The sequence below is a fragment of the Equus przewalskii genome, chromosome 14 (genome assembly GCF_037783145.1).
Source record: "Equus przewalskii isolate Varuska chromosome 14, EquPr2, whole genome shotgun sequence".
NCBI classification, from domain to species: domain Eukaryota; kingdom Metazoa; phylum Chordata; class Mammalia; order Perissodactyla; family Equidae; genus Equus; species Equus przewalskii.
In genome coordinates this window covers 42,920,421-42,942,893 of record NC_091844.1, presented here as the reverse complement: position 1 = coordinate 42,942,893, position 22,473 = coordinate 42,920,421, and the positions used below count along the sequence as shown (strand labels likewise).

The following is a 22,473-nucleotide window of genomic DNA, read 5'->3' as shown; positions in this document are numbered from 1 at the left end:
GCTTTGATTAAGAATGAGTTTAATGGTTAAGCCCACTGAGAAATGAACCACATGCTACAAAATGTTGACTAGGGAGGGAATCTCTTTCCTTCAATGTCATGATATCTTCCGAAGAGAGCCACATAGAGTAACAATTTTAGCCTTTTACTCTTGTATTCACTCTTCTCGGTGATGAATTTGGTGAGATATGTTAGACATAATAATGCCCTCTAAAGATGTCCACACTCGAATCCCTGGAGCCTGTGAATATGTTGCCTTAGATGTCAGAAGGCACTTTCTAGATGTGGTGAAGTTAAGGATCTTGAGATGGGGAGACTATCCTGGATCATCTGGGTGAGTCCAATGTAATCACAAGGGAGACAAGAAGATCAAAGAGGAAGAAGACAACATGATAAGAGAGGGAGAGGTTGGAGGGATGAACTTTGGAAGATGGAGGAAAGGGGCCCTAAGCCAAAGAATGCAGGATGCTTGAAGAAGCTATAAAAGGCAAGGACATGTATTCTCTCTCTAGAGCCGCCACAAGGAATGTAGCTTTGCCAACACCTTAATTTTTAGGACCGTTGAACTCCAGAACTGTAAGACCATGAATACATGGTATTTAAGCTAATAAGTTTATAGTAATTTTACAGAAATAAGAAACTAATAGGAAGATTGTATCGTGTTTGCCCACTCCCTCCTCTTTCTCGTTCTTTTTTCCTCTTTGTGATCTGCCTGCCTGCAGAAGACATACTTTCTGTTCTGCTCTTTTATGACCTATATTTTTCAGGCAGATGACCCCAGAAACTATTGATCTTTAAATCCCACCACGGACAGTGACTGGACAAGTGTGTCCAATTTAGTGCTAACATATTAGCAACCCTACTTGTCTAGCAGATTTAATGCCATGTTGTTCAACAAAGCATTATAAGTAACAAGTTGATCTTTTTGTATACATCCACTTGATTCCAATATCTATTTCTCACTTTGTCAGAATGGTGAAAAATTGGTGCTATATATTAGCTCTCTCAAATTCCTGCAATAACCTCATAGGTTAGCCAACTATTTACATAAATGGTGACCATGGGCATGCCACTCAATACATCTGATTCTCTTTGTCCTTATCTCTAAAATGTGACTAATAATAATACTTGCCTTTTAGGGTTGTTATAAGGATTAAATACATTAATGTTTGTAAAGTGCTTAAATCAGTGTCTGCCATATAATAAGTACCCTATCAATGTTAACTACCTCTTCTTTTAGATTGTAAACTCTTAAAGAGCTTAGTTAGTAACTACCTTTCAGTGCTTACACCATAACACACGAGCTAAGGACTCAGTAAACAAGGCTGAAAGATGAGTTCTTTTAGCATCAAATATTTCTAAATAGCTAAATCTCTTGGAAATGCTTTCACGTTATAAAATTTTTCAAATAGATCTTTTCCCACCTGCCAATTTAGCTCACTTGAGGAGAAAAGGAAACTCAAAAAGTATCAAGCCTGAAGGAGTACTCTGCAATTTTTGCTTCCTCTTCACTGTCATAAATGTTCAGTCTGCCTTGAAAATAGTGATTCATTTGGAAGCATGGTCACTTTCAACTTTGAGTATGCAAAAAATGAAAAAGGAGCAACAAAAGCTAAACCTAGCTAAGAAATCACACCAGGAGAAAATATTTTGGAAAAAGAACCAGCCGAAGTTTTTCCTATAGCCGTGAGCTCCTATATGTCCTAAAATATTGAATAATACATTTTAAAGATCAGCTACCTGCTTCAATGAAAGAAATGTTTATTTTTCTCTTTCTACCTTATGTTTACTGACATAGCAATTTGAAAATCATGAGGTAGAGGTAATATCTTAATCATTGGTATTACGATTTTAAAGTGTTATTTCAATACTGTGTTCACACAGTGTGACAAATATAATGTTTATGTCCAGCAAATCTTGCTAAAACTGTTAAAGAGCGGGTTGCCTTAAAACGGTGTAATTGTTCTGGATAGCTGTCTCTTTGCATATAAATCATAGATGTTTATCAACCTTCTCTGTCCTTGTCATGCTGACATTACTGATGGCATAATATTAATATACACATCTAGGTCTTAGGGTTGCTTGAGAGTGAATTACAGACCTGGAAGGACTTAGGGTCATCTTAAGTACAGCTGTTATTTTATTTTGTCTATAGATCTTGCCTTAGGAAAAAACTTTCCAAATGACTTATATTTCTCCTGTTTGCATTCGGTACTTGATAAAAGGTCAGGAAATAAGCACAGTGTTCTCTCCACACATCTATAAACATGACTCCGGATCCTATTTTAAAACTAAGAATTTAAATAATCTTGACAGCTTTTTCAATATAAGTGCAAGAATTTAGTTTATTAGATGCTCTAGAAATGATGCCATTATCCAGTCATTGTTTTCCATAATGTTTTTTAGGATTTATTTCAGTACAGCAAATTTTAAGAGACTGGCCACATTCGAGATGGTGCTGGAATTTTCTGTTCCACTGAAAATTCATTTCAATAGGGGACGATGTGTGTGTGTGTGTATGTACATATATTTTTTTCTCAAAAAATGGTACAGTACCAATATTTACTAAAGCAGAAATTAAACTAAAATACTTAAGATGAAACTTCTTCTCAGTGATACAAAGTAACAAAAACAATGTAACGATGTTGGTGATAGTTGACTATGACTGACAGCCTCTATAGCTGGGCAATTGAAGTGAATGTGGATGGATGGGATTAAATTAAAGATAAATGGCAATCCATTTCCTCTTTTGGGTGACTCAAATCCTCTTCCTTATTGTTGAGCAGTTGCAAAACACATTAGAACATCTCTTTTTTCTCCTTTTCTCATCTATCAACTTCACTCACACATCTAATGTTTGAGAATTGCAGCAATTCCCAATGTATCTGTGAAGTCAAGGTCATGTCAACATCCATGATGAACTGGACAGGTGAGTTGTGAGCAGTTCTCTGCAGAATATAAGGTGGTATATCTCTTTGTTGAAATAAACTGGCACGCACTTCTGGTGAATTCTACTCTGATTAAAATTGTTATGTTTAACTGAGGGTAAGAAATATATAATGGCTCAAATGAGATATGCTATCCAAAGTACTATTTTTCCCTATTTGGCTCTACTTTTCTCTCTGGTCAACATGTGTTTGAAATAAAGACTCAGGCCCTTTCATTTGGAGTCAGTTTGCTGCAGCTGGTGTTAAGAGATTTTCAAAGTTTCTATAATTTTTCAAAGTTTTTTTATAATTTAGCTTCAATTGGCATGGGATAGTTTATCAGTAAACTTCAAAGGCGCAGCAAACTTTAACTTCAGTCAAGATTTGTTGACTCAGCAGAGTCAGGAAGCAATTCTGAAGGCAGGTCTTGCGTTTAGCAGGGAAGTTTCTTTCAGGTATGGTTTCATTGTTTCAATCTAGCACTTTTGCATAGCAAATCCCACTCTTGCTACGACGGGCTTAGACAATGAGGAGTTTTAGAGAAAGCTATTGGAAAGTGTTTTCACTACAGTTTAACTAAACATTCCAAATCTCTGCATATATGACTGAGCAGAAAAATAATACTAGCTAACTCATTAGCTAACTCAATAGCTAATAAAGACTGGATCTGTGTAATTGCAGAATTTGCAAATAAGAAATCTCACTTTCATGTACAGACTCCAGTTCCCCCAGACTGTGATTCCTAATTCAGTCTTCCTCTTCACCCTAATGTCTGCCTCCTTATTGCCATATGTGTCCCTATCAGATGCTATTTCCAATGTCTTAGACTCTAACATCCTTCACTAAATTTCCTCAATATATTTGAGGTGGCATGGTACAACTTGAACTTTAGGATCATCTAGAATGACTATCCTCACTCTGTGACACAGCCTCTCCTAACTCTCCTTTCTGTATATTTGCTATAGCTACTCTTCCACGTCCTTGAGTCCCCTAATCTATCCCTTTTCCTCTGTCTCATGCTCATCCCTTCTTATCAGCCCATTTTCTTCCTGCTGGCTTCACACATTGACCTCTCTATCCAGTTTCCATAGGGAATCCTTCAACCCAGTATAGTCTACTCTTTTGTTCTCTTGGGTTTTATGCAGGACTCACTTTACAACTTACCAAACCCAAAACAGACAACCAGTCTGTATTTCAATATTCACACTGTGAAAAATCTCTAATCTAGCCCTTAGTCAAACTACACCCATGAGTTCTGGACCAATATTTTCATTTACCTACTGAACACTCCCATCTTTATGTTTCACAGACATCTCAAAATCAACATATTCAAAACTTTTCCCCTCCATGCCTTCTTCTCATTCTATATTTCCACCTTTGGTTAAAAGAAGGAAGCATCCTCAGTTATAAACGACCACAAAATATTGCCTATCACGGGAAGCCCTTATTAAAGAAATAGCATTTTAAAGTCTCTGTTTACGCTTTTATGTGTAGTTTATTCCATTTGAATCCTCTATTGAAGCCCTTAAAATGCTTGTGCCATTATGAAAATATTCTAAAATGTACGTCATCATATATTTCCAGTGAATAATGGCAATAATTTTAAAGCAATTTAATATTATGTATGTCTTAGAAGTAAGAATAAGGAATAGCATTTAAATAAGAATGTCAGTTATATTAAGGAGTCTCCCAAATCATTAGCATCTACTTGATTTTACATAACATATTCATCACAGATACTATTTACATTTTTTCTTTTCTAACACAATTTTATATGAGAGACTTTACACTAAACACATTTATTTTCTATAAAAAGCATATAGTAGTCTTGATAAACCAGTCTGAGACATGTTCAGAATTTTACATAACAAATAATAAATAACTTTTTCAAGCATGTTATAACAAATACATCTCCTAAACCTCACTTCCTTTGCTTATCATTAGTCTTCTAGATGAGAAATGATACTCCCCCCTGAAATAATCATTTTTAACTTTTAGTCTACTTTATATTTTGATTAATAGTCCCATAAGTGAAGAAAAAGTTGTTTGAAAGGAATCAGCCTTTATCTTTAAAAAGAAAAAATCATAGTGTTAATGTATATACCAAATATAATTATTAACTGTTGTCATATCAAACAGAAAAATTTTTAATTCTTATTCTGTTAATAGAAATATAGGACATAATTAAAACTCTCAAGCACTTTTAATTTTTGCTTTTTAATTTTCCTTACCTTCTGTGACTTTACAAGTCCTACAGAGTTTTATGAAAGAATTGTGTCCCGTAAATCATTTTTCAGATGATTTATTTCTGAAGAAAAGATTCATAGCTTTATTGAAGGAGAACTTAGACGCATGCTAACTCAGATCATGGGCAGTGAAGGTAAAGCAGTAATATTTGTTAATTTCCATATATATGTTAGACACATAGCGCTTAAGATACATGATTCTGATTCCTTTTAGTTCTTGAATTCTGCATCATTCATTGAAACAACATAACACTGACTTGTGCAACACTTCAATCTAAAAAGAAATAGCCTGTTTTCTCTTTATGATGGATGCTTTCCTTCAAATACAATTTCTGAGCTTCAAACAGGAAACATAATACTGCCCCCAATGTTCTCTTGCTTTCTAGAAATAGCATATGATGCTCTATCCATGTCCAGAAATGGTGCAGCCTTATGACTTCATTTAAGGACTCTGTATTCTGTCAGCCAGTTGGTTTTGCTATTCATTAACTGAGTGGCCTTAAGCAAGTTGTTTAACTTCTCGATATAAAATTGGGACAATAGTGCCTATTTCATAGTCTTTGTAAGGATTAATGTGTTAATATATGTAAAGTGCTTAGAATAGTGCAGAGCACAAAAGTGCTCAATAATTATTAGTTCATATTAAGTAAAAAGATTCTATATAAAGAAAAAATATGAGCCATAGACATATTCCAACTTCCATAATTTCTCATCTGCCCCAATCCAAGAAGGAATTTTAAATCAGATGATTCAGTTCAAAATACTTCTTTCCAAAATATGTAAATTGTAGGCAATGAATCTATTCTTCACCTTTATTTCCTTAAGGACGAGCTTTGTTTCCACATTCTTGTCTAGCTTACAGACAAACCAGTTGGGAGTGAGGAGAAGGGAGGTGGAATAATTGCTCACAGATCAAACCAGGCATAGTATTAGAAGTTGTCTGTGAATAGGCTGTCTAAACTACCACAGAAAACTTACAGCTCAGTTCTTCGTCCTAGGTACAGATGGCAACATGCTGAGGGGCTAGAAAAGGAGATTATGTACTGCAAATTGTGGCAGCAGTAAAGCTAGGAGTGAAATACAGAGTGGGCAATGGAAGGCAGTTCAAGGTGTGAATCAGCAAGAATAAGTGGCGCAGCAGGAATGAGACTTAACGGTGCCATTTAAGTCTCCACACATTTTACTCTTTGCTAAATTAACTCCTTTATTGCATTAGGCCTTAGAAATTAAAGTGATTATCTCCTATATGACAAAACATATAATCAGAAGCTCATCAAGTTAAACCGTAAAATCTGCGACTGTCAAAGTAAAAACAGGATCCTAGCGAAAGTGATAGCACAGTGCATGATAATGTGAAGTAATTAAACAAGGAGGCCATTAGGCTGAGGTAGCTCCAATGCCTTGGTAGCTTATTTAAGCAAACCAAGATGTAAGCCAGTCAATACACTTGAATCCAAGAAAGTGAAACTTAAGAACAACCAATCACAGACAGCCAACTAGGTTTTCCCAAATAAGGCACACATTTGAGCTATAACTAATTAAATCATTGCTTTGCTTTGCTTCTGCATCTTCTCTATAAAAACATTACAGTTAGCTGCTGTCGCTGGAGTGCTTCTAACCACTTCTGGTTTGGCACTGTCCAATCGGAATCAATGTTTCCTCAAATAAACTCTTCCAAATTTTAATGTGCCAAAGTTTATCTTTTAACAGTAACCACTAGTAACTCAATAATGATTGCCTGCTATTATTAGTAAAGCTGTTATGCTCAAAAATTTTGCTCTTAAGAAGACCAAAACTCTAAATAGCTTGCCATTGGAAATAATAGGGAAGTTGACCGACTAAAAAGTTATACTTGAGATTCTAGCTTCAAATATTAGTGGCAAATTATTATTTCTCTCTTTCCTTTGGCGCATGTGTGTGAATTCAGAGTTGAAATTCATTGAGACTGTGCTGTAGGCAAAAGTTTTCATTAAGTCAAGTAGGCTTGATCCAGTGAAGCCTTGCCAAATATGGAAGTTGTTTCTCAAAATGAGTCTAACTGATTTCTTCTACAAGTGAAGTGTATAAAAGAGAGCATAATTGGATGTATATTAATAGTACGTTCTTCACTCATTTTTGCCTGTTTAATTTTAAAATAATATTTTTTATGAATCTGTGCAGCCAAGAATATTTCCATTAAACTTCCAGTAGATTATTTCGTATGTTGAACTGGATTTCAAATTGACTAGATTTTGAGTCTACTGTAACAGCTTTATTGAGATATAATTCACATGCAATATAATTTACCCATTTAAATTGTATAATCCAGTGATTGTTAATATATTCACAGGTATGCACAAATGGTATCACAGTTAATTTTAGAACATCGTAATCACCTAAAAACCCCCAAATCCGTATCATGTAGCTACTACTCCTTCTCCGCTTATCCTGTCATACCACCTAAACCTGTCATACCACCTAAACCTGTCATACCACCTAAACCTGTCATACCACCTAAACCTCAGCAACCACTAATCTATTTTCTTTCTCTGTAGGTGTGCCTCTTCTAGGTGTTTCATATAAATGGAATGATATGACATGTGAACTTCCGTGACTGGATTCTTTCACTGAGTATAATGTCTTCAAAGTTCATCCATGTTATACCATGTATGAGTGGTCCATTGCTTTTTCATGGCCAAAAAATATTCCACTGTATGAATCTACTTTTTTAAAATATCGATCAATTAATGGGTATTTGGTTTGTTTACATCTTTTGGCTATTAGAAATAACGTTGCTATAAACATTCATGTACATGTTCTTGGGTGGAATAAGTTTTCATATCTCTTGGGTCTATACATTTATTATATTTACATATATTTAATTTTGGGATAGTATGTTAATTTTATGTTTAAGCATTTGAGGAACTGCCAGACTGTTTTCCAAAGTGGCTGCACTGTTTTATATTCTAACCAGCAGTGCCTGAGGGTTCCAATTTCTCTACATCCTCACCAACATTGGTTATTATTGGACTTTTTGATTTTAGCCATCCTAGCGAGTGTCAAGAGGTATCTCATTGTGGATTTGATTTGCACTTCTCTGATGACTAATGATGTCAAGCATTCTTCATATGCCCAATGTGTTCTTTGAGAGATGTCTATTCAGATTCTTTGCTAATTTTTAAATTGAATTGTTTGTATTTTTTACACCTAGTTGCAAGCATTCTTTATATATTCTAGTTGAAAGTCCTTTATCAGATAAATGATTGCAAATAGTTTCTCCCATTCTGTAGGTGGTCTTCAAATTTTCACAATAGTGTCCATTGAAGCAAAAAGTTTTTAATTTTAATGAAGTCCAACTTATCTTTTTTTGCTGTTGTTCTTTAAGAACCAATTGCTATATATAAGCTCAAAAAGATTTACCCTTATGTTTTCTTCTAAGAGTTATATAGTTTTAGCCCTCACTTTTGGGTCTTTGATCCACTTTGAGTTAATTTTTGTGTATGGTATAAGTTAGGGGTTTGACTTCATTCTTTTGCATGTGGTTATCCAGTTGTCCCGTTACCATTTTTTGAAAAGATTATTCTTTTCCCATTGAATTGCCTTAGGAGTCATAGATGCATAAGTTTATTTCTGAGCTCTCAATTCTATTTTATTGATCTTGAAGTCTATTCTTATACCAGTACCACATTGGCAAATATTACTCTCTTGATTAATATTGCTTTGTAGTAAGTTTTGAAATTGGAAAATGTGAGTTCTATTTTGTTCTTCATCAAGATTGTTTTGGCTATTCTGGGTCTCTTGTAATTCCATATGAATTTTAAAACCAGATGATCAGTTTCCATAGGGAATCCAGCTGACTGGTTAGATTACTTTAGGGAAGTCTATTTCTCCCGGCAGTTTGAAGCCTTTGATATTGTTTCTCAGGGGGCGGAGCCTGGGATATGCCCACAGTCACCTTGGGATAACATTGCCTTCAGCAAATCTCTCTTTCCCTATGCACACCCATCTGTCAAACTCCACTCATTACTAGCTGGTTGCCTACTGTTTACAGGAATAATCTGGGACATAACTTGCTTACAGACTGATCTAATCAAATCCAGACTCCTTTCAAGAGATAGTTCCTATGGTTAGTGTTTGATATTTGTCTTCACCCAGAAAAGTTCCTCCCTGATCTTTCCTCATTTCTGTTTTGCAAATGAGCCTGCCTACAGTTTACCCTATATAGTCAATGAATCTATCTCATCTCACTTCTCTTTCACGACATTCTCCACTGTTTTTTGAGTGTTCTTAGATTTAAACGTCTCCAATCTCTGTTGCAAATTAAGTAACCGCCTTTGAAAACAAATTACGAACTCTCTGTACTATGGCCTGCTTCTCTGGGCAAAATCTTTGAGCCATATCTCTGGTGTCGGGGGTGGGACAATGATGCTACTCTCTGAGTGACCTCCCCGATTTAGGAACTGAATATTTAGTTGGAGTGGGAGGGCAACAGCCCCAGGCCTCCTTGGCTCTTGGCTTCCCACTCCTGGTATGCAATCCTTGCTCCACACACCAAGGCAGGAAGCAATAAGGCCCCGGTATTGTCAGCGCTGTCGTGCCCAGGGTAGAGCTTTCATCTCATGAGTGGGGACTGGGTGGGAGAAGGCACCCCTCAATCTCACTGTTCCACAGTCCCAAATCTTAACCTCAGTAGCAAGTAGTTGGGGGAAACATGAGGCATTCCAATGATGTCCAGCCTCTCCTGGGAAGACAGCCCTCTGACTAGGAGCTAAAGGTGGTGAGGGGGCCTTGTGTACTTGGCTGTGCCAGTCTGGAGTTGGAGTTTCCAGCTCATGACTTAAGAGAGGGGAGAGATGGAGTGAGTCTTGGTTCAAAAATTAGACTCTTATTGTTCTTACCGAATTTTAGTAGATTTTCTTGAGTAAATGTTTCTTCATTTGCTGTATGCCCTTAAGACCATTTCCAGAGATTTTAATGGTTGGGATTTTGTTTTTAATAATTTTCACCAGTTTTGCTGGAGAGCATGTCCACAGAACCCCTCACACTGTCACCCTAGAAATTCTTTTAAGTTTTGAGTTTTGTACTAACAGAAAGTCTATAAGGAATGCATTGAAAATATTGCTTGCAATTTGAGACATTATGCAAATTAATACTCTGAAAACATGATTTAGGTAACTTTTTTCTCTGAAAACATCTTAAAATAGTTGTTACATTTTCCTTTATTGTGAATTTAATTTCAATATCATAATTGAACATGACCCAAGAGATGTTCTGTCACGTTTATTGTCTACTGTTAAAGTAATAGCATGAAGTAGTTACTACTAAATTTTGAGTATAGTATTCAATTTCAAAACATATATTAATGCTCTTCATAAAAATAGTGAAAGTTACCTGGATACTTAAAAATAAAATACATTTTTTCTCTCTGCCTTCTTTTTTTTTTTTTAAGATTTTATTTTTTCCTTTTTCTCCCCAAAGCCCCCCGGTACATAGTTGTGTATTCTTCGTTGTGGGTTCTTCTAGTTGTGGCATGTGGGACGCTGCCTCAGCGTGGTCTGATGAGCAGTGCTGTGTCCACGCCCAGGATTCGAACTAAGGAAACACTGGGCCGCCTGCAGCAGAGCGCACGAACTTAACCACTCGGCCACGGGGCCAGCCCCTCTGCCTTCTTTTTAAAATCAACCCAACTAGTTCAGCATTTCTCAAACTGAAATCCTATTAAGGTCACTGAACGATTTCTAATGTTTCAAAATCAATTTAGCTGCATAAAACAGCATCAGGTTTCTTTGTTTTGGAATGAAATTATTTTAATTAAGTTCAAGCACAGAAGTTATCAAATACTGAAAAAAGGTCTGCTTAGCTATTAAAAATATTATTCAAATTTCCAGAATTTATTTTGTGTGGTAGGGAATGGTAGGGAGAGAAATATTTGTCTGGTTTATCACCCTAATTTTCTCCTATTGTTTTCTCCTATTTTTAAAAAATATATATTTATACATGAAGAATGCAGTTTTTTTAGTTACTCTGTTGCCTGACATTTAACTTTGCAAAATATCTTTTTTTTAATGCAACTAATATTTATTGAGAAATTTGGCCCTAAGGGGTCAAGAGAGGGACAGGAATATTTTTTTACTATAACCACGTTAAAATAAAATTTCTAGCACCATTTGTTTTTCTTTTCAAAGAAGACAGTATGGAGAAAAAGTTTGGGAAGTCTTCTTCAGGAGATGGTTGCATTTTTTTCCTGCTAATTTTAATTTTAAGTGGGAATTATGTTAGCATTCTTTGAGAAAAAATGATGGGCAGGATCTGAAATGATTAACTGACGAATTCTGATGTTGAAAGGGGAATCGAAATCAGACGATTTTTATTTTAAAATAATCCGAAGAAGCAGATATTTATCAGCTCCGTGCTCCTGGAAATCCAGATGTGTCCATTTTTGACACCGAGTTCTCCTAATCTATTTTAAGCGATATGTTTGGTGGATTCATTTTTCTCCCTTTTTTATACAAGAAATGATAATTTTTACATTTCACTCATCTGTATTATGACATTAAAATTATAATTAATTTTGATAGGAAAGATGATGATTAATTACTATTTTTTTCAGTGTCCCATCATCATTTTAAATCATTTTACCATGTGATACCAAATGACTTGCACTTGTGTACTTGAGAAGAGCTTACATTCTGGAGATTTAGTTGTTCCGTCGTAGTCTAAATTAATATCAACATTAATTGAGAATAAGCATGGGAAATTACTTACAATTAATAAAATTCATATTACCATTTTATTCAATTAAGTCCTTACCATTTCTTGAAATAAATGACCCTAACTTAGTTGCTATATATATCTATGGTGTACATGTGTACACACACACACACCCCCACATCTCATCACATTTATGGAAATATTCCAAAGCCATAGAATTGAAAAAAGTTACCATACCACTTTCAGAGTGCCCTGAAATTAAATATATGAACTTTCAGGATTACTTTCTTTGATGTATGAACACCCCTGGAAATTTATATGAATATTAATATCCTGGTATTAAAATATTTGCTATCTTCAGTTACACCCGGTAGAACTATAATGACTGTCAATCATTTGGGGAGTGATATAATTCAGAGGAGATCCAGCTTCCAAAGAGATGAACCTTGAGGAAAAATGTTTCAGTAGCAGTGAGAAGGGCCTGCTGGAGTGTGAGCAGTCATCACAGCTGTTAACACTACCATGGCTGACGATTCATTTACAAACAGAAAGTTACTTTTAAAAAGTAATCTCCTCAGTTGTATCAGGTTCTCAGTTGCAGGGCTTTCTCCTATGTTCTCCTGCATTCTAAATACACTGTGTGCCTACATTTAGCCTAAATGTAGTGCTTCCAAGGTAATCATTCCCCAAAGAAGCATGCGCCGTGCTATGTGATGGGGGCTAGAGTGTATGCTGATTTAAGGGGGCTAGTCTGTTCTGAGTGAGCTTCCATGACTGTTAGAGACACAGGCTGCATAAATCACAGTTAGTGAGAAAAAGGCAGTGCCAATAACAACGCTATTAATAGTAAAAGCTATCATTTATGTGGTACATTCTAAATATTCACAGAGAATGTTAAACAAAATTCAATAACACATTTAAGCATATATTATACTTCCCATTCTATTACGGAGAAAACCAGAGCTCAGAAAGATGAAAATAAACGACCTAAATTCACACAGCTAGTAAATTGCAGAACCTGGACTCCAATGCAGTGTACTTCTCTATTTATACACTATGATTAAGAATTGAGTCTTCTGGTTTCTCCATTCTTTTTTTTTTTATAATTCCCTTACTATTCCTGATAATATTACTGCTTTTTTGAAAAGTATAATGTCACATGGAGGTGATCACTATAAAATATCTTCCCTGTCTTTTCCCTTTCCCAGTAGGTTGATCATTTTTGCTTGGTATGTTTCCTTCAAATTTCATGCACTTCCCCAATTTATTTTCCACTGAATGCTAGTGATGCCTTCTTAGGACTCTTAATAGAGAGATTGTAAGGACATGTTAGAGCTTCAAGTTAAATGATTTATAACCAGAGATCAGAAGCCTTTGGCTGTCTTAAAACACGTTGATCACGTGCTCCAAAATTTGTTTCAGAAAACAAAATTACCATTTCCATGTGTCTATCCCCGCACCTTTGGTCTTGTTTCCTACTGCTTTTCACATTAGCCCCTTCCTTCATGTTTCTATTGCCACCACCTGTTTTAGTCTGTCATGGTGACAATTGCTATGCAACTAGATTCTATTCATTTCTAGTTTCTCCTCAATGTAATCCACCCTGAACACACTGCCCTCAGTAATCTTCCTAATCCAGTCACTTTAGGTGATCAACAATGTCTTTTGCTTTGTATTACTTCCAGCATAGAGTCTAACCTCTTTCACCTGTTAGCAGACAAAAATTCAAATTTTCAATTAACATAAAAGAAAAAAGTTAATGACTATTCTCATCTCAAAAGAGATGAAAGGGAGTAGAAAAAAGTTCTGGCTGGAAAAAATATTTGTGCCATATTTTTGAAGCATAATAGGCAAAATTTAGCAAATAATTAAATATGCAAAACATTTGATCAAGATTGTTATAGACTAAATTGTGTCCGTCTCCTCCAAATTCATATGTTGAAGTCCTAACCTCCAGTATCTCAGACTATTATTTCAAGATAGGGTCTTTAAAGAGGTAATTAAATTAAAATGAGGTCATTAGGGTGGACCCTAATTCAGTATGATTAGTATTCTTATGAAACGAGGAGATTAGGACCCAAACATACATAGAGGGAAGACCATGTGAAGACACAGGGAAAAGATGGCCATTTGCAAGCCAAAGAGAGAGGCCTCAGAAGAATTCAACTGTGGCGACATCTTGATCTTGGACCTCTGGCCTCCAGAATTGTGAGAAATACGTTTCTTTTGTTTCAGGTACCTGTCTGAAATTCAGCTACCCATCTGAAAATTCAGTCTGTGATTGCTTGTTACAGCAGCCCTAGCAAACTAATACTAATATTCTCCTTCAAGGAATTTATCATATAGAAATAGTCATAAAAATGAGGGAAGATAAATGTGCCAACTGAGTACTGCGTGTAATATTTTAAAAATAGAAATTCTCCAAATATAGTATATTTAAGATATACATCAAATTGCTGGCATAAATAGACAAAACGGAATTTATGGAGAGGGGTTCTTGTTAATACAAGAAACAAGCTTCAGAATAACATGTAAAAGATAATCTTAATTGCATCCATTATAATAATAAAACCCCTTCTGAGATGTTTCTTCTTATTTTATTTGCATGTTCTCATGGATATCATAATTTCTAACAGCACCATAGCTTACAATTCATTTCAAAATAGAAATTTACTTTTTAAAAATAATTTTTCCAGTTGAATTGGTTCTCTTTTTAGCCTCTAGAAAGTTGTTTTTATTTGTTCCTGCTAGTTATAAATTTTTATTGTACATAACATTTTAAATGACCTTATATAAATATTTCATCATTTTATATCTTTTCCAAATATTTCACTCCTCTACTCTTAAGCTTTTTTTTTTGACTAAGATTAACTTATTTTGCTCTTAATTCTGAAATCACTCTGCTTCTTCTACTGGTAGGGTGTTAACGAGAAAGTCAACATAACCTGGGGAAAACCGGAAGCACAGGTCTGTTTTATTGCGTCATCGGCACTATGGGTGACTTTTGAGTCACTAATGCAATCAAAATGGGTTCAGTAACCTGTTTCCTTCCTTGAGCCTAAACTGCACACTGTGTGCTCCCTGAGGACAAAGGCCCTACTAGTCTTTACCACTCTAACCCTAGCACCTCAAACAATGCCAGGCACAGGATTGGTTAAGTGAAGAAAGAAAGAAACATTGTAGCTGTTTTTCAAAATGTCCCCAAATTTTGCTAATTTAGTAAAGACTAACATAGTTGATGCTGGAATATTTTTAAAGCAATTTTTATAATTTTAAGATAAATAATTTGCTGTCTCAAGTGGAAGATATTTTTAATGGATATGAAACAATAGGTGAAAATCACAAAAGGAAAATCTATGTTGTTCAGGCTCTTAATAAATGCTGAAGGATCTTGGTATTTTACTGTGGTTCGTGGGCCAGTAACATCAGCATGACTTAAGAGGTTGTTAGAAATGCAGGTCCTATTGCAGAGCTATGGAAATGTTATTTGTATTTTCATAAGATTCTCAGGTGATTTTTATACACATTATGCATTTTTTTTTTTTAAGGAAGATTGACCCTGAGTTAATATCTGTTGCTAATCTTCCTCTTTTTATTTTTCTCTCCAGAGTCCCGGTACCTAGTTGTATATGCTAGATGTAGGTCATTCTAGTTCTTCTATGTGGGATGCCACCACAGCATGGCTTGATAAGCAGTGTCTAGGTCCACGCCCATGATCTGAACCCATGAATCCCAGGCCATGGAAGTGGAGCACGTGAACTTAACCACTCAGACACAGGATCAGCCCCCACAATATGCACTCTTGACAGATATCAAATAATGTAAACATTCAAAAGGGGCCAGAGGGAGTCAGGAAAGACCTCACATGGAAGGCGCTTGGTGAAGTCATGTAACTATATAATCACAAGAATAATAGACATGCTCCTGAACTCTAAGAATTTTCTAAACACAAACTGAAATTGTACAAAATTGGTGGTTTTTCCTGTATTCAATTTACATTAACTAGACAGTTTATTTATATTCTTTGGAAATAAAAGAAAAATATTATCCGTGTTCCATGTTCCTAATTCATAAATCATTTATTCTAACATCCAGAATATTCCCTTATCTGAAACTTTTCAATTGATGTTAACAGCAATTAGACATCATTTAAGAGTCTATCAACTGAATAGTGTAATTAGTTCATGTGATTTAATGAAGAAGCAACAGAGACAATATACAAGGAGAGGATTGATGGCCTTAGGGTTGGCACAGGTAAGTTAGGAGCTCCAAGTCCCTTGAAACTATTAATTGCCCATTAATCTTCCGTGAACATATTCTAGATGCAAATAGTATTACTTTCCTATTTGTTCATCTTTTGAGGCACTTGAATCAACAATTTGAAACAGCCATAAAATATCAAATCATAGCAGTTCAGTGTAACTTTTGGGCTGTTCTTATTTCTCTATTTGTATTGTCTTCTAACACATTCAATATTTTCACAAATGACCTTAATGCTAATGGCCATTTAAGATACCTAGTTTCACTAGTTTAACAACAGCACAAATTGTTAAAAATAATTTAACCAATTACCAGTTAAATAGAATCAATGCTATTTTTGTTACATATTGTGATGGCTTAGCTCTTCATAAAGCCAATATCAACTACATATGTTAATTGTGGAGAATATTGAACAGGTAACACAAAATCAAGAATAATCTGAAATCCCTTCATTGTTGTCATTGAAATGCAGTGAATGATTTTCAAATCTGACTTACCTTTCCAATTAGCTTTTGTAAAGTAGGAGTAAAATGAAAATTTAATTTCTAATTGATACAAGGTCACATGATAGTTGGGTGGTTACTGGAAATATATAACGAATACCTGACTACATAGAATGGAAAAATTAATTTAGGATAGAAATTTTTGATCATTATAATAACAATCATAATACTTTTATTATTATATTAAGTTTATGTATGTTTATAGATTTAAAATAATCTCTAATATAAGATTTTGACTGACAGGAATCACACTGAGATTCTGCAAGGATGTTAATCTTAGACAGGATGCTCTAATTCCTGCATATGCGTTAAACTTGGGAAGAAAATTATTCATAATAAAGACATTTTTAAACAAGGTGTCTCAAGCACTCCACAGCTAATGTTTCATGTCTCCTTATTTACTGTATCAGCTTTTCTTCAGAATATAGTTTTACAGCTTAACTATTGTCATTATAAATGGAGATGGTCTCGATCTATGAGTTTATAACAGATAATGCTGGAATTTGGAGCGTTTCACATATGTTCTGGTTTTCTGCTCTCAATCTTTGCATTATACAATTAATATTACTTCTTAATTAGTTATCTTACATTGAAATAGAACTGTACTTAACCTCTGGCATTTAACTCTCTGCTACAATGTTATCTTGAAAGAGCTAGTATTAACTTTCTAAGAGTTCACCAAGCAATCTTCCTTCATTTAGTTGATATTAAATTGCATTATAATGTCATGATAGCAGAAATATGTTAATAATTAACCATGAAATATCTCATTAAGAAACTAAGTCAAAAAGCAATCTCATTTTAACATGAATTTTTTTAAGCAAAACTTGAAATGAGGGACTGACCCTGTGGTGTAGTGGGTAAGTCTGATGCGCTCCGCTTCAGCAGCTCAGTTTCGCTGGTTCGGATCCCGGGCACAGACTTACACCATTCGCCAGTCATGCTGTGGCAGTGACACACATACAAAACAGAGGAAGACTGGCACAGATGTTGGCTCAGGGCTGATGTTCCAAAAGTAAAACAAATAAAAAAGAGGAAGATTGGCAACAGATGTTAGCTCAGAGTGAATCTTCCTCAACAACAATAATAAAAAACTTGAAATGAAAAACATAGCGAACAAAGCATTACAAATTATCTTGCCTTGCCCCTTTGTTCAATATTTATAAATTTAAAATTCAATGATTTTTTATTTTGAAAAACTAGCATGGGCCTTCCCACATAACCCAATCCTGGTGATGCTACAGAAGTAAGAGGAAGACTGGTATCCCAGAATTTAATTTCAATTAAAACAAAGAACAAAAGAAAAAGGAATCTCCTTAGGAAGCAGAATGTGTGGAAGGTAAGTGGTAGCTTAGAAAAGGAGAAGATGTTACTGATGGAAATGGAGATGCGTACACTTTCCTTTCCTCCCCGTTGTTTTGTTCCTCCTTGCCTACTTCATTGCCTAATTACAGGCTAGGAAAGCAGCAATGCCAGCCTGACAGGACAGCCAGGTTGGCAGGAAACCATCAGGGCATTCTGGGACCCCAGCATCACTATAGCATGTGTGGGTGAGCTGGCCTATACCTGAGAATTTGCTCTTCTACCTCCTCCAAGTTTGAAACCAAATGTGATCTGTATCATCTGCCTGAAGCTTTTCTGTCACCCCATTTCCTAAGCACCAGGAAGAGAAACGAGGTAGGTCATAGGGCTTAGCACCTTCCCAGAGGTGACACTATTGGCCATAAAATCTGTTAATTGCAAGAAAATTGAGGTGAAGATGGAAAATAATGTATGACCAGTGAAATTTCAAGCACTATGGAAGACAAACAAGAAACTAAGCAACATACAAGAGAATCCCCTAGAAAACAGAGCTTGGGGCAAAACTTTTGCTCTAACGATACTGCAAAGTGCAATAATCCCAGTGCAATGCAAGGAATGGGAAGGGGAAGTGAGGCAGCGAAGTGTAGGAAGCAAATGCGATGGGATGCATTATCATGCTGGCCATGATGGTTTATCCACTTACCCTCCATAAGCTTCAGCTCTACTCAGAGGATGCAAATGTCATTTCACGTCTCTGATTTCAGAGTCAGCTAAGACCTCGTACCAAACAGTCCTCAAAATGTTTTCATACTCTGTCAGATGGCTGCAGATATTGATGGAAGTACCAGAGCGTGCATTTTCAATGGGTAGGATAGCACCCTGAAGGGGCAAAAATTGGATCTTGGTGGTGGAGGAGAAGGGGTTACAAAATATTCTTATGCTTAAGTAAGAAGTATATGTATCAAGAACAAATATACATACAATTAGGGCCAGGTACATAATTTGCAATGCCCTGTGTAAAATGAAAATGCAGGGTGCCTCATTTAAAAAGCAGGAGAAAAGTGCCACTAAAGATACTAACATATATGGCTTTTTCCTTTCTTCTGCTGTCTAGCTCTCTACTTGTGACAGTGTTTATTTGCTATTTAACGCCATTCAAAATCAAGAAAAATTACAATTTTAAATTTTGCGTTGAATTTTTTCATCCATCTTTTATTGTGTAATCACAGTTTTAAATGCAAATATAAGCTCATTTAACTCCTCGTATGTGGAATCACTAAAATTACACAATTTGTATTTCATAGCTCGTACATACATATGTATTTTGGTTTTTTGTCAGCACACTAGAAACACTGTGTAAAACTGTCTTCCAAAGTGGCCGTACCATTTCTCATTCTCACCAGCAATGAATGAGTTCTCGTTGGTCCACATCCACTCCAGCAGCTGGGGTTATCAGTATTCCAGATTTTGGCCATTCTAATAGGTGTGATCTCTCAAAACCTTACCTTCCATCTGGGCCTCATTTGAATTAACCACTTGTGAAAGCCAAAGGAATTGTGATGTCACTGAATGTCAGGTTACTATCCCATTTACCAGGGAAGTGAGGTCCCTATTGCTTTCACATGAGTAGGTAATGGGGCTCTGACATCTCAGCTTGAGATTCTGTTTTCTAGAAACACTTCTAATTGTCTTAGCCCAGGCTTCCAGAGCCTGAAGGAAGATTTAATGTGCTAATGTCTTACTGGGGAGTACAATCTCACTGAAGTAAGAACTAAGAATAACAAACTGTTAGACTAAAATAGATGTGAAATGAGGATCCAGAAAGGAGAGCTGAGTACTAATGCTACACTTTTCCTGAGAGCTTTTGCCCAAACTTTTTATATTGAATGAAATTTCAGACTCACAGGGCATGAGTAATGGACCCTCGGAAACCTGCGATACTGTAGACTGCTGGAAAGTGGGAATACTTTTATCACTTCTGGTCAATTTTTTTGGTCATTATCTCTTTTTTTGTTTTGAGGAAGATTAGCCATGACCTCACATCTGCCACCAATCTTCCTCTTTTTGCTGGGTAAGAATGGCCGTGAGTTAACATCTGTGCCCATTTTCCTATATTTTATAGGTGGGACACCTGCGACAGCGTGGCTTGGTAAGTGGTGCTGAGGTCCACATCTGGGGTCTGAACCAGAGAACCCTGGGTGGCTGAAGCAGAGCACGTGAACTTAACTTCTACACCACCAGGCCGGCCCCTAGTCATTATCACTTTTTATGTAAGTTTTCCATTTTTAATTTTGTTACTAATTTCTGGTTTTATTTCATTGTTTAGTTTATTTGTACTATTTGGAACTTATTAAGGTTTTTTGTGTGAATACATTGTCTACTTTCATGAATGTTCCATGTGCTTTTATTGTAATACTTTTTTTTACTGAGGAAGCTTCATGTTGAGCTAACATCTGTGCCAATCTTCCTCTATCTTGTATATGGGTCACCACCACAGCATGGCTGCTGACGAGTGGTGTCAGTCTGCGCCCAGGAACTGCACCCAGGCTGCCAAAGTGGACTGCTCCGAACTCAACCACTAGGCCATGGGGCCAGCCCGCTGTGTGCTTTTAAAAAGAGAGTTTATTCTCTATCATTGGTGCACAAAGTTGGATATATTTCTTTAAATATGTTGTTTTAACATACCTTTAAATTATATTGTTTAGAACTCCTTTAACTTTTTTGGGGGAGGGATGAAGAATGGTATTCCCAAATCCCCCTTTTTTTAATTGATATTTTTATAAATTTATTGTAAATTTTAGCCTTTACAATTATAAAACTGTACTTATTTGTCTTGTTTACTGATGCTTTGCTTAAATTAACCTTGCCAGGTATTACGTTTGCCACCTTGCATTTTTCTTTTTTTCTTTTTGGTTTGCATTTGTCTAGTATTTCTTTGTCATCCTGTAACGTTATCTTTTTTGAATGCCTCTGTTTTAGGTGTGTCCCTTTTGTGTAGCAGAGGGCTGAATATTGCTTCAAGTGCCATCAGAATATCTTTTTTCTTTTAAAAGGTGAGATAAGTACATTTACATGTTTTGAAGAAATTGATTTGCTTGGTTTCTGTTCTGTCAGATTATTTTATTTTTGTATTATGTTATATTTGCTGTTTATCTTCCACTATGCTTTCTTTGAATTTAAATTGATTGTTTTGTATATATAATTTGTGTGTGTACATATATACACACACAGAAATATGTATGTTAGTTCTAGTGAGCACACTTGTATTATTAATACCTATATAAATTTCCACAATCCCAGTCTGCCTCACTTAAGATTCTACTAATGGTGTGTCCACCTACAATCTTGTTCATTACTCTCATTTCTTGCTTGTGTGCTAATCAAGAATCAATTCTACTTTTCTTTTCATTTTCCTCTTTCTTCTCACTTTTTAAATTGTGTTATTTCCACTTTGTCAGAGCATGTAGCATATGTGTATTATTACACTTTTATACTCACCTTTGTTACACTTTTAGACCTGCAATTTTTCCCCCATTCACCTTAGGGGTGAGTGAAATTTGGTGTTAACAAGATTATTAAAGAAAGGTTCATCAACAAAAAATTACTTAAAACTGGATGTTCCAAACAGATTTTTTTGTAGTCTTTCTTCTTGAAGGAAATTTTGGTTTGATATGAAAAAGAGCACAAACAATATTACCAAGTAAACTTAAATTTAATAATTATGCATGTTATAATTTTATATGTAGCTATGGGATAATAAAAGCGGAATGTGTAATTTCCATGCAAATAAAGACTTAAAAATGTAGTGATTGAACTAATTAGTCTAAAATAAGGCAAGAAGTAAAAAAAGGAATCAAGGAATTGGTCAAGGGAACTAAAAATTACGGGATTATGGTAGAGCTGTAAACCAAATATATTTTGATAATTTTGTGAACTCCATTGCATGTAATTATTCTAAATGATCTGCTTAAAAGACAAAAGTCATCAGACTTGACTATAAAGATCTAGTTTTTTATAATAACTTTATCTAAAACATTCAAAAGTAAGAGAAATGATAAAGTATCAAATGAAACTACTGTAAAAAAGATGACATCTCTACATCAATTATTGTAAAATGGTCTTCAGACAAAAAGTACCTGTAGGAATACATAAGGCCATTCCATAATGATAAAAAGTTTATTTCATCAGGAAAACAACATATTCTGAAAGTGTATGTCTTTAATTATGTGATCTCAATATGAAAAAAAGTAAAAATTACTAGAAGAAAAAAACTAATAATTATACTGGGAAATATTAGCACACACTTCTCAGTAATTGATAGAAAAGTTAGTTAAAAATCACCAAGGATAGACTATTTTAAATAAAGTTGAGATTTATGTAGAATGCTGCATCTATAAGTTTCAGACTGTACATCTTTGTTTCACACTCACATGGAGAATTTACAAAGATTCATCGTATACTGCTGGGCCACAAAAAGTGTCAATACATTTCAAAGTTTTGAATTCATACAGAACATGTTTTCTGACCTCGTGAGAATTAAGCTAGA

General features: G+C 35.3%; 1 long non-coding RNA gene across 1 annotated transcript in view; it reads left to right on the top strand.

The window, feature by feature from the left end:
- LOC139075627 (uncharacterized) overlaps nt 1-22,473 on the top strand; it is an 85,286-nt gene that overhangs the window by 38,064 nt on the left and 24,749 nt on the right. Inside the window, exons 2-3 of the long non-coding RNA XR_011526233.1 lie at nt 20,050-20,197; nt 20,907-20,980. This is a non-coding gene — a long non-coding RNA (uncharacterized lncRNA). The remainder of the gene's footprint in view (nt 1-20,049; nt 20,198-20,906; nt 20,981-22,473) is intronic.